The 12676-nt window shown below is 43.9% G+C and overlaps 1 pseudogene; it reads left to right on the forward strand.

Moving 5' to 3' along the window:
• Positions 1–2654: 2654 nt before the first annotated feature.
• Positions 2655–4023, forward strand: LOC148183291 (uncharacterized; annotated as a pseudogene).
• The last annotated feature ends 8653 nt before the right edge of the window (positions 4024–12676 follow it).

The raw sequence follows: 12676 nt of genomic DNA on the forward strand, positions 1-12676 counted from the left end.
TGGGGAATAGATGCCCTGTATAGCTATCTAATTGAAAAGATTACTGCCAGAAATTTATACTCTACTGTCATTCAGGTAACTCGGCAGTGTGACATTTGCCTCCAGACTAAACCTAGGAATACCCCCAAACCAAAACTCGGTCAAATTGGAAAAGGCCATGGGCCTGGACAACAATGGCAAATTGACTTTTCAGAACTCCCAAGAAAAGGGGGCTATCGATATTTGTTAGTTTTAACAGATACCTTTTCAGGGTGGCCAGAGGCTTTTCCCACCAGGACTGCCAAAGCCCGGGAGGTAACCAAAGTATCGTTACAAGAGATAATACCATGCTTTGGGGTTCCAGCCACATTATCTTCAGATAGGGGGCCACATTTTATCTCAAAAATAGTACAACAAATCAGTCGACATCTGGGGATAGATTGGGAGCTCCGTACCCTTTATCGCCCCCAGTCAAGTGGCCAAGTAGAAAAAATGAATCATTTAATTAAACAGCAAATTGTGAGGCTGGGACAAGAAGCTAATTTACCTTGGCCCCAAACTCTCCCACTGGCATTGATGCGGATTCGAACCAAGCCCAGAGCCAAAGAAAAACTAAGTACCTTTGAAATGCTTTATGGGAGACCATATGGTGTGCAAAAGGGATTGTCTACCCAAGTGGGGGAGGAGAGGCTGATTGCCTATATGATAGCCCTAGGCAAACAGCTCAAAGCAATTGAGAAACATGCGGCTGGAACCCGGAGCAGAGGGCTGGATGGGCCAGTGCATGACATACAGCCTGGAGATTATGTGTATGTTAAGTCTCTTACAGAAAAAACTTTAGAACCACAGTGGGAAGGACCGTTCCAGGTGATCCTCACCACCTTCACTGCAGTTAAGATCAAGGAACAGAGCGCCTGGATTCACCATTCTCGAGTGAAGAAGGCTCCAGAAGCCCCTTGGAAAGTAACACTGAGTGACAATGAACTGAAACTAAAACTTACTTGAGCAAAATGAGTACATTGCAGTTGGGAGCATTCCATGATTTAGCTTGCAAAAACCTAGTCAATAAAGTCAGTCTGTTTGTTTTACTTGTAACCACAAGTGTAATTCAAGAATTGGAAAGCACCTCTAGCCAGAAAAATGCTGAAAGGCCTTGGTCCCAAGCTTTCATTCAATCCACTGGATTCATGGGAAAACACTCTGATATAAGAGATTTAAACCTATCAACTGTAGTTATGCATGAAAACCAGATATATAAAAAGTGAGAATGGCAAAAACAAAGGTTATGGACCCTTCAAGGGACTATCGGAGAAGTAATCAGGGTAGGATGCTGTCTTGGTTCTAGAAGACAGGTGTCTGCTAGGGAGAGCAGGAGCCTCCCTTGGGGTGAAAGAATGTAGACCCCCTCCCTCCGAATTATTATAAATTTGAAATCAAGGGGCTTTCAGGCAGAGATCTGGGGATAGGAATAACAGTTCTTTACTAGTATAACCAGGCAAACAAACAAACAATAACTACAGCAATAACAAGAACACAGAACCAGGGACCCCGGGACAGCTCTCTCAGCTGAGATGGGGTGGAGGAGAGGTTTAGTTTTTCACAAACCCCTCGGGCAGTCAGTCCCGGTGCTCCTGCAGGGCTCCGGGGAACAGTCGGCTGGAACAGCAGGGATGAGCTGAGATCCTGGGCCGGTGGATGAGGTGTATCAGCAGGGATGAGCTGAGATCCTGGGCCGGTGGATGAGGTGTATCAGCAGGGATGAGCTGAGATCCTGGGCCGGTGGATGAGGTGTATCAGCAGCTCCGCGGCGGTGCCTGGCACTGCCACACGTTCCAGCAGGACAGGGGGTGCGAGGCCACCAACCAAGAGGGGAGAAGGAGAAGAAGCAACTGCTCCGTCTGGGTGATGGCGAAAATCCCTTCTCTCCACCGCAGCCGCTCCGCGACCCAGCACACGAACGTCCTTCCCCGAAGCCGGAGAAAAACCAGCTAAAAAACTGTCCCCACCCTCCTTTTCTGCCCCCTTTCCCCCCCCCTGGGCCCGGCTACTCTTTGTCCGTTGTCAATCACCCCTAAGTACCGGTAGTTAGGTTGCCCCAGCACATAATGGGTAAAAATTCCCCGGGCAGGCCAGAACGACAAAACAAACAAAAACAAAAAAAAAGGACACCTAACCCTCAACAGATGCCGGATGATTAATGGGATTCATGGAACTATGAAAAGGCAGTTCAAATTAGTGTTTCAGCTTCTCCTACGGGCAAGCACTGGGAAGTTTGTGACCGTTTAAGTAAATTAGATTGTTGGTATAATTTTACATTAGTACAAACAGTGGATGTGGTCTGCTTCTGGGGTCGTGGGGATAAAGGGCTAACATTCAAATTTAGAATAAAAGCCATGCCTATTGCAACGACCAAATCAACTGTAACCCAAGCTCAAACCACACCATCTAAAGTTAAACCTAAGATTGAACCTAAAATTTATGAAGTTGGTCCATATGTAATAAGGAATACAAGACAACAACAGCTGTTATTTAATCCAGAGTGGTCTCTCAAGCGTATTGAATTACTAATGCAAACTAACATCTCTGAGATTCAGCCAGCCTGCTCCTCTTTCCTAAAGACATCATCTGAGGCCTGGGCAACATGGTTACAAAAGCAGATACACTTCAGGGGCAGAATGAGAAGAGACTTAACTGGAATATTAGGAACAGGGTTAGGAGTATTAAATGGAATTGATTCAGAAATATTAATGAATAAATTAGCTGCTGCAACAAGTGATTTGACGAAACTAAAACAGCCCCTACAATCCTCTTTATTAGCACTAGGAACTAACCAATGAGAAGTTTCTAAAATATTACCAAGGTGGAAAGAGGCTGGGGACCAAGACCACAAGCTAATAATAAAAGCACTAAATATTGCCCAAAATAATGTGTCATTAGCCCTTAGCTGCATACAGGCACAATTATGGATGCAATCAATAGTGGCTTCAGTAATAAGAGGAGTAAGTGAAGGTGCTTTTCCAATTGAAATTAGGAAAATTGTCTGGGACAATGAAAATAATTTAGAAAGAAAACTTCAGTCTTGATGGACTCTGGTAAATTTTACTTATGACCCTACCACCGAAATAGCTACTGCCTTTGTGCTGACTATATGTAGTGCCACAATTTACAATATCCACCCTATTATTGCATTAGGACTGAATCATGAAGGGGCAGTTCTCTACCCCTTGGAGCATAGAGCATGGGCCTGGTTGATGAATGGGGGGTGGCAAACTGTGAATTTGGAATCTTGTGTTACCCGGGAACAACAAGGGTTTATCTGTGAGGCTAACATGATTGATGCACAAGACATATGTTTAGACACTGAGCAAAGCATCTGCCACTTTGAGATTCATCCTGATACTAGTCAGAAGAGTGTGCTTGTATATATTGGCCTAGGCTGTGTATGTCTAAGAATTGTGTGTGTTTCTGTAGAAATATATGATAACAATGTAAATTTGCCTATTAAGAACCATTCTAACTTTTGTATTTGTAATTTTGTTAAAATTGTAGGGTGTGATTTTTTTATATTCAGCACCGGTTACATCCCACCAGTTGATAAGATCTAACTATACAATATACCATAAATTATCACCTACACCCATTGGAATGAACCTGACATTAGTAAAACAACTAATGAACCACCAAGATTTGGCAAAAATACTGAAAGAGATCCAGGAAAACGGGCAAAAGACTCTGATTACTGTCTATCATGATACAAAGGAAATAACCAAAGTATTACAAAGAGTAAACCAAGACACAAATCATCACTGGTGGGATGCACTCTTTGGATGGTCACCAACTGCAACTGGAATTTTGAACACACTTTGCCACCCTATCATTATAATACTGTCATTAGTAGGTGTAAGTCTGGTGCTATCGATTGCAATGCTTGTTTGGAACTGGAGGATGTTAAAACAGATAGCAGTACTGACTTCCCTAGCAGCAGCATATGGTAATGCAATGAGGGATACATACCGAGGAGAGCAAGCTGTAAAAGTAGACTGAAAAATAAAAGGCATTAGTATTGCTAAGTAAAAGAATTTACTGATTTTCTAGAAAAGGGGGGACTGAAATAGAGAAATTAAGAATTAAGAAGAAATGCTTGACTAAAAGGGGTGTCTGACAAAACCCAGACCCTGACACCCTAATCCACAAGAACAGGAAAAAGTCAGACTGCAAGATGAGATAAGGAGCTGGAATACACAAACAAAATGCAAAGACAAAGACACCACGGGATAAAGGAGATTCCTCGGACCCTAAGCCGGAAGAAACGGATTTGAAGTCCCAAAAAAGCGGCCAAAAGACTGAAAGGGGCACGGGGCTAATTGTAATATGAAGTGAAGACAGGCAAGGTTAGGAAATGAATATGTATTAGGCGTATCGTGTTAACCTAGTCTATAAAGGATAAAAAGGGAAAACCAAATCAAAAAGGTGCGCATGCTTTTTGGAGGAGATATCCCCATGCACCTCAGCGCTGAATAAATTCATACCTGCTCTTATAACTACTATGCGAGTTATAGGGTTCCTTTTATTCCGCACTTCAGGATCAAATGGCTCTTTTGAATTCAAACAGATTCAAAGCCTGATAAATCCAAGCTTCAAAAGACCCATATCTTGGCCAGTAAACATGATCAGGTCTGATTTCCTTTTTTACCCATTCCTTCATGCAAAATTGGATCATTTTTACTTTATCTTTCCCCTTCGTAGAAGGATCAGTATAATGGAAAACCGCTCAGACTATTCACAGTGTCCTCATAGAGGTATAGCGAACATCATTTATTTCTATCTTTAGCACACTTTTATAGGGTCCTACAGGGTTTGCGTAGCTTAACAAGGTACTATTGGTTAATACATATTGTTTAACATTCTTTTCCTTATACTCAATGCCACTGTTTTTTCCTTTATTCTCTCTGTTCCAGGAGAGTTTCAAGGACACTGCCCTTAGAATTGTTGCCTGGATTGAAAGCTGGGTTGTGCAGACAGGCTTTTACTAAAATATCATGCTTTTGCTCTATTAAAATGTTTCTCTACAGTGAGTGTTGATATCAGCCATGTCCCCATCATTTGTTCACTGGAGGTTATCCTAACCAGCAGGCAATTCAACCATACTATATCAACTATTACCATTTATGTCTAAATTTTTACTAATAGCAGGAGAAAAAAAAAACTACATTCACACAGCAAAGTCATTCTAAAATTATACATATATTTGTCTTAATACTTGTGAAAAGCCAATATTATAATATGTATTTATAACAATGGCATACCCTTTTTTGTTCTCTTCCAGATGGTCACAGCTCCTGGGCTGTCGGTAACTCTTTTGGATATCTCCTTCACACAGCTCTCTAGGCTGTAGCTCTCCGGCTTGTGGGCTGCTTTCTGGCTTCGTTCCTTAACAGCTCCAGGCTGTTTTTCTCTCACAACTATGGCTGCTTCTTTTGCAGGTCTGGTTGTAACAGCTCTCTGGCTGCGCCTCTCCGGTCACCTCTTTTGATATAGGGAGCCTATAACTAAGTTTATGTAACTGTTATAAATTTGTATTGTGATATTGGCTTTCGCAGATGAATATTATATGTTAAATACCTTTTAGCTATGTATGTACTTTTTTCTTGCTAATAAGTCTTAAGCTTAAAAGAATTTCCTAGGTACAAGGCAAGGAAACCCCAGAGGGCAAGGACAGTGGAGCCCAAACTCTTATCAAGAGAACAATAGAGGCCAAACTGTTATCAGCGGAAGATATGAAGCCCAGCGGTCCTCAAGAGAAGGATGACTGGCCTCGGACTGTTATCTGCCCTGACCATTTGCAAAAAGAAAGGAAACTGTGATAAATGTAACCTTGGATAAAAATTCGTGAAAGAATAAATAAGGATATAACTAGATTTGTAACAATGTAAAAAGTATATAAAATATAGTGTGGCCGAAGAATTTCCCCAAACCCAGCAGTAACTACCCATTCAGGCGGTAACGACCCTAGGCGACGTTCATCAGCCTGAAAGAAAAAGCAGGACACGAACGGTTAAGCTAAACAAAGAAAGGAGCCAGGCCGAGATGGCTATCGACCCCACACCGCACCTGGGCACCCCTCCCTGCAAACCCCAACTGAAGATGCAAACAGGCCAGACAATAAGTGGAAGCCCAGCCGAGATATCTGTCGACTCCACACCGGACTTGGATACTTCACTCTGAGAGCCCAAACCGAAAATGAAATCAAAGAACACTCAGAACTTCTTTACATATGAGGAGACTCTGCCCGGACGTCTATTTGACTCTATTCTCCAATGCCAGGAAATCAATTCATCCAACAATCAAGGACCCTTGGTGAATGGTGCCTACCTGGAATTTAGCCTCAGGACACAAAATCCCTATAAAAACCCCAGACAGTCTACCCTCCTTCGTGGATTTGGGAACACCTATACCTTTGGGTATAGACCCCTGTCCACCCAGCGCTGCGCTGTTTGTTTTATTGTGGTTTTTCCTCATTGTTTATTTTTTTATAAAAATTGTTTTATAATAAATTGTTCTTTTATTTAACCCAAATTTGCCTTTGCATTTATAACAAAACCAAACTCCAGAAAAATGCTGACCAGCAAGAATAATTGTGAGAAATGAACTTGTAAAAATTCGTAGAAATCTAAATAAATGTATATAACAATAATGATATAAAATATAAAGTACAGTATGACACACAAGCCCTTCCCAGATCTAGCCACGAATTCCCACTCAAAGGATAACGATCCTAGCCGGCGCCCATCAACGAAAAAGAATAGACAGGACACGGCCCATCAAACTGACAAGGACAGGCTCGGTGACCATCAACGGGGAAGAATAGACAGGACACGAAACATCAAGCCAACACGGAGAGGCTCCGACGAGATATTCATCACCGGACCTGAACACCCCGCCTTGCAGGCTACCGTTGGGGGAAGCCATCAGGTAAACAAAAGGAAAAATCCAGCCGAAATATCCATCGGCTCCAACCCGGATCCAGCCATCCCATCCAGATGGCCTGAACCACAATGAAATCAAGAACCACTCAGAACTTCTTTACATATGAGGAGACTCGGTCCGGACGTCCATTCGACTCTATTCTCCAACGCCAGGAAATCAATTCATACGACAATCAAGGACTGTTGATGAATGGTGCCTGCCTGGAATTTGGCCTCAAGGCTAAAAATCCCTATAAAAACCCCGGACAGTCTACCCTCCTTCGTGGATTTGGGAACACCTATACCTTTGGGTATAGACCCCTGTCCACCCAGCGCTGCGCTGTTTGTTTTATTGTGGTTTTCCCTCATTGTTTATTTTTTATAGAAATTGTTTCATAATAAATTGTTCTTATTTAACCCAAATCTGACTTTGCATTTATAACAGATTGGTGCCGTGACTCGGATCGGAAAAACTGCGGGGAATCTCGCTGCCCAGGACGGGTACCCCCGCTGATTTTGGCGGCCTGGTGAGTTGAGAACCCCCGTAGTTCATTCCGATATCCGAACCAAATTTAGGCGGAGGTAAAAACCACAATAAAAAGGATAAATCCGGATCGGAGAGCTCGGAAGGCACGGAGCCTTCGGGAAGCCGCGGCTTACTTTGCTCGTAAAACGTCTAGTGCGCACAAGGACACCCACGCAGGAAAATAGCTGTAAGTACTGCTGGTTGAGCGGGCGATCGGGCGAGTGTGTGAGACGTGATCTGATCACGAAGCGAGTGCGGACTTCAAGGTCGCGTTTCCATCCTCCCGCGAGGGAATTGGCCGGCCGCGAAGGAAGCGATACAGAGTGAAAGTTTTTTTTTTTTTCCCTCGACACACACTCGTAAAACCTGAGACCAAAGGGTGTCTCGGGAACTGATCGCAAGGTACTAAGAGGGGAAGGGACGTCTTGTCGAGCTCGAGGCTGGTAAACCCTCTTAGTAACGGACCCAGGGAGAGGTCCAGGGAAGAATCAAAAGTACCGATTACAAGAAACCTCAGCTCAGCTCGCTGAAGGGTATCGGCAAAATTTTGATTCCTAGAGTAAGTACACAACGCAGAAACTGATACCGACTCACGGAGAAGTCGAAGACAGGTAAGAAAATATATTTGCGAAGTATGGGGCAGAAAAAGAGTAAGCTTCAAAGAAGAAGCACAGGAAAAGATTCCTCCGATCAGGGGGAGGAATCACCAGACATCCCACTGGAAAGTCCCTTGGGGTGGATGCTAAAACACTGGGAAGATTGTCCCCAGAGGAAGGGGAAATCAAAGGAAAAATTAATACATTATTGTATGGAGGTTTGGGGAGGACAGGAGTTGAGAAGTCACCTCAATTGGCCAGTGTTAGGCACATTTGAAAAATGGACGTGTAACAAGTTGTTCTCCTATGTGGAGAACAAAGTCCCCTCAGATCCTGAGGAGAAGGAATACGCTAAGCTCTGGGTAAATGTCAGAGTAGGGCTATTTCCAATAAAGCAAAAAGAAAAACGTGAGTCGAAAACTGAGTCCTGGGAACCCCTCGATCACTTACCACCCCCGTATCGAGGACCAGCGGGACCTTCCTCTGCAGATCAAGTAGTACCCACAGCACCCTTGGGCCCCCGAGACCAACCCACTGAGATACGTATGTCTCAAGCGGGAGAGTCGGGGCCAGCAGCAAGGTCGGCAGCCCTTCCCCTTTCCCCGCCTGTAAACACCGTAACCGCAGCAACCTCCTCGGAGGTTTTTTCTGCGCAAGGCTGGGGAACACCCTATCCGTCCCTGCCGGTCCAGCCGCCACCGGGACCCTCCCATACAATGGAGGGGACTCCTCCCTTCAACCGGGTGGCGGCAGAATTCCCACAATTAATAACAGGGAGACAACACACAATCACCAATTCCCCTCCCGCAAGTAGAACCCGTTTAAGAGCAAGAATGATAGATAATGAATGGGGAGAGAGTGAAGAGGGGCACCAGTTGTTCCCTCTTAGGGAAGTACCGACGGCCCCGGGAGTGATCGGTTTTGTGAATGTCCCCCTTAACTCTGGAGATGTAAGAGCATTTAAAAAAGAGATGGGGCGGTTGTTAGATGACCCTCTCGGAGTGGCTGAGAGGTTAGATGAATTTTTAGGGAGTAGCATTTATACCTTTGACGATCTTATGGCAATCCTGAGATCACTGTTTAATCCGGAGGAAAGGGAAATGATTAAACAAGCCGGGATCAGAGACTGGGACAGACGCAATCCACAGGGGATGCCAGGTAACCAGAAATGGCCTAGCGCAAGCCCGAGCTGGAATGCACAGACGGAGGAAGGCAGACGGAACATGATGGATTTAAGGAGCATGATTATACAAGGTATAAGAGAAGCGGTCCCTAGGGGCCAGAACATTAGCAAAGTTTTTAAAGAGTGTCAAGGAAAGGAGGAACCACCCACTGAGTGGATCGAGAGGTTACGGCGAAGTTTACAGATTTATTCTGGGACTGACCCGAACTCTCCTATGGGGGAGGGTCGGTTTAAAAACACAATTTGTTGCTAAATCTTGGGAAGATATTAGGAGGAAATTAGAAAAGATTGAGGGGTGGCAAGATAAAAGTCTTCAGGAGCTCCTAAGGGAAGCTCAAAAAGTGTACATGAGAAGAGAAGATGAGAAGCAGAAATCGCAAGCTAGAATTTTAGTAACAGCGGTAAAAGAGGTCCAGAAACAAGAACAGATGCAGGGTAAGTTTAAATCACTACCCGAGAAAGGTCGAGGTTCTCACCGGGCAGCCCCGGCCCCATGGAAAGAACCCCCTGAATGCTACTACTGTAAAAAGGTAGGACACATTCAGCGAAATTGTAAACAAAAATTAAAAGATGAGAAAATTTTTCAGGAAGACTAGGGGTGTCAGGGGCTCTTTAATTTGGGGACCAGAACATCCAAGGAGCCCTTGATAAAGTTAAAAGTGGGACCCCAACGACAAGTGGTAAGTTTTCTTGTAGATACTGGGGCAGAGAGAAGTACTCTGCAGAAATTACCATACGGATGTGTGGCAAGCAGAGAAAAAGTTTTTGTAATCGGTGCAAAGGGAGACCCCTTTGAAGTACCTATAATAAAAGATGTGGAAATAGAATCTGAAAATAAAATTTGCTTAGGGAATTTGCTATTAGTAGAGGAAGCAGATTACAATTTACTGGGAAGGGACATGATTGTTGCTTTAAGAATTAATATCTTGATTAAAAACTCTGAATTGGTGGTAAAAATATTTAGGTTGACTCCTAAGGATGAGGAGAGAATTAACCCTAAAGTATGGCATTCAAAAGGAGAGGTAGGCAAGCTAGATATCAAACCTATCAAAATAAAAATCGAGAACTCCGAGGACCCTATAAGAGTCAAACAATATCCCATCCCGATGGAAGGGAGAAGGGGGTTGAAACAAATAATTGATGACCTCATAAAAGGGGGAACTTTAGAGCCTTGCATGTCCCAACACAACACCCACATCCTGGCTGTAAGGAAGACGGATGGTAGCTTCCGATTAGTCCAGGACCTACGAGCGGTAAACGCTAGGACCCGGACTAGATTCCCGGTGGTGGCCAACCCCTATACTTTACTAAATAGACTCACACCAGAAGATGTGTGGTATAGTGTGATTGATTTAAAAGATGCCTTCTGGACTTGCCCTCTGGATGAGAGGAGTAGAGATTATTTTGCATTTCAGTGGGAGGACCCAGAAACAAACCGCAAACAACAGCTAAGGTGGACGGTCCTCCCCCAGGGGTTTGTGGAGTCCCCGAACCTGTTTGGACAAGCTTTAGAACAAATATTAACCCAATTTACTTTAGAGGGCGATACAAAGCTTTTGCAATATGTAGATGATTTGCTAATAGCTGGACCAACTGAAGAAAGCGTTAGAAAAAGCACGATTGCCTTGTTAAACTTCCTAGGAAAGAAAGGTTTGAAAGTATCAAAATCCAAGCTGCAATTCACAGAGCCTGAAATAAAATATCTTGGGCATTGGATATCTCAAGGGAAGAAAAAATTAGACCCGGAGAGGGTAGCAGGCATCCTCGCATTGCCTGCACCAAAAACAAAAAGGCAAATTAGACAAATTCTGGGGCTCTTGGGATACTGCAGGCAGTGGATTGAGGTTTACAGTGAAAAGGTGAAGTTTTTATATGAAAGATTAAACACTGATAGACTAAAGTGGACTGAACAGGATGAGTCCAATTTTCAGAAATTAAAAATTGTCCTTATGACTGCCCCGGTACTAACCCTACCAGATACGAATAAAGAATTCCAGTTGTTTGTGGATGTGAGTGGACAAACAGCACAGGGAGTCCTGACTCAGGAATGGGCAGACAAGAAGAAGCCTATAGGGTTTCTTTCAAAGATCTTAGATCCAGTCAGTCGAGGTTGGCCTACGTGTTTACAAGCAATTGTAGCAGTAGCTCTGTTAGTAGGAGAAGCAAAGAAAATAACTTTTGGGGCTCCTCTGGTAGTCTACACTCCCCATGATGTGAGAAACATATTGCAGCAAAAAGCAGAAAAGTGGCTGACTGATTCCAGGCTCCTGAAATATGAAGCCATCTTAATCAGTTCACCCGGTTTAGAATTAAAAACTACCTCTGCACAAAATCCAGCTCAGTTTTTATTCGGTGAACCTTTAGAGAAATTAGTTCATAACTGTTCGGAGATCGTGGAGCTGCAGACCAGAATAAGACCGGACTTAGAGGATCAGGAATTAGAAGGGGGAGAAAAGTGGTTTGTAGATGGATCCTCGAGAATTATTGAGGGAAAAAGAAAATCAGGATATGCGATAATAAATGGTGCATCTGGGGAAGTTGTGGAATCTGGACCTTTGAAAGCAAGTTGGTCTGCACAAGCTTGCGAGCTCTATGCTCTCCTAAGAGCCCTCCGGAGGTTGAAAGGAAGGAGAGGGACCATATACACAGACTCACGGTATGCTTTCGGTGTGGTACATACTTTTGGAAAAATTTGGGAAGAGAGGGGTCTAATAAATACCAAAGGAAAAGATCTAATTCATGGGGAAATAATCAGACAGATTCTAGAGGCAGTCCGGGGGCCAAGAGAAATATCAATTGTCCATGTAAAAGGACACCAGACGGGGTTGCAGTTTCAAACCCGATGGTAACAACTTAGCCGATAAAGAGCCAAACCGAGCAGCCCTGCTTACCGTAAGTATTCCCGAGGTGACTCCGGAGGAATCTCCTGAAATCCCCATGTTCCCTTCAGAGAAAGAGATTGAAGAATTCAAAAAAATAGGGGGAGTCATGAAACAGGGAAAAATGGTGGTTACCTGATGGGAGGGAGCTGATCCCGAGGGGAGTGGCAAGGAGAGTGTTACAAAGACTACACAAACAGACCCATTGGGGAACTCGGGCGCTGGCAGATCAGTTCCTGAAATTTTTTGGATGCAAGGGGATTTTTGAAATTGCCAAACAAGAGGTACAGGGGTGTGTGGTTTGCCAAAAAGTAAATAAATCCAACTCCAAACAAACCGTTTGGGGAGGGCGGCCTCTCTCATACCGACCATTTGAGAGGATCCAGGTGGACTTCACCGAATTACCAAAAATCGGGAGATATAAATTCTTATTAGTAATAGTTGATAAACTTACGCACTGGGTAGAAGCCTTTCCCAGGGCAAGGGCTACGGCCCAAACAGTATCAAAAATTTTATTGGAAGAAATCATCCCTAGGTATGGGATAGTG

The sequence above is a fragment of the Pseudopodoces humilis genome, chromosome 12 (assembly GCF_049639895.1).
Source record: "Pseudopodoces humilis isolate 2021_Gansu_Grassland_sample_001 chromosome 12, ASM4963989v1, whole genome shotgun sequence".
In the NCBI taxonomy this organism is placed as follows: Eukaryota; Metazoa; Chordata; class Aves; order Passeriformes; family Paridae; genus Pseudopodoces; species Pseudopodoces humilis.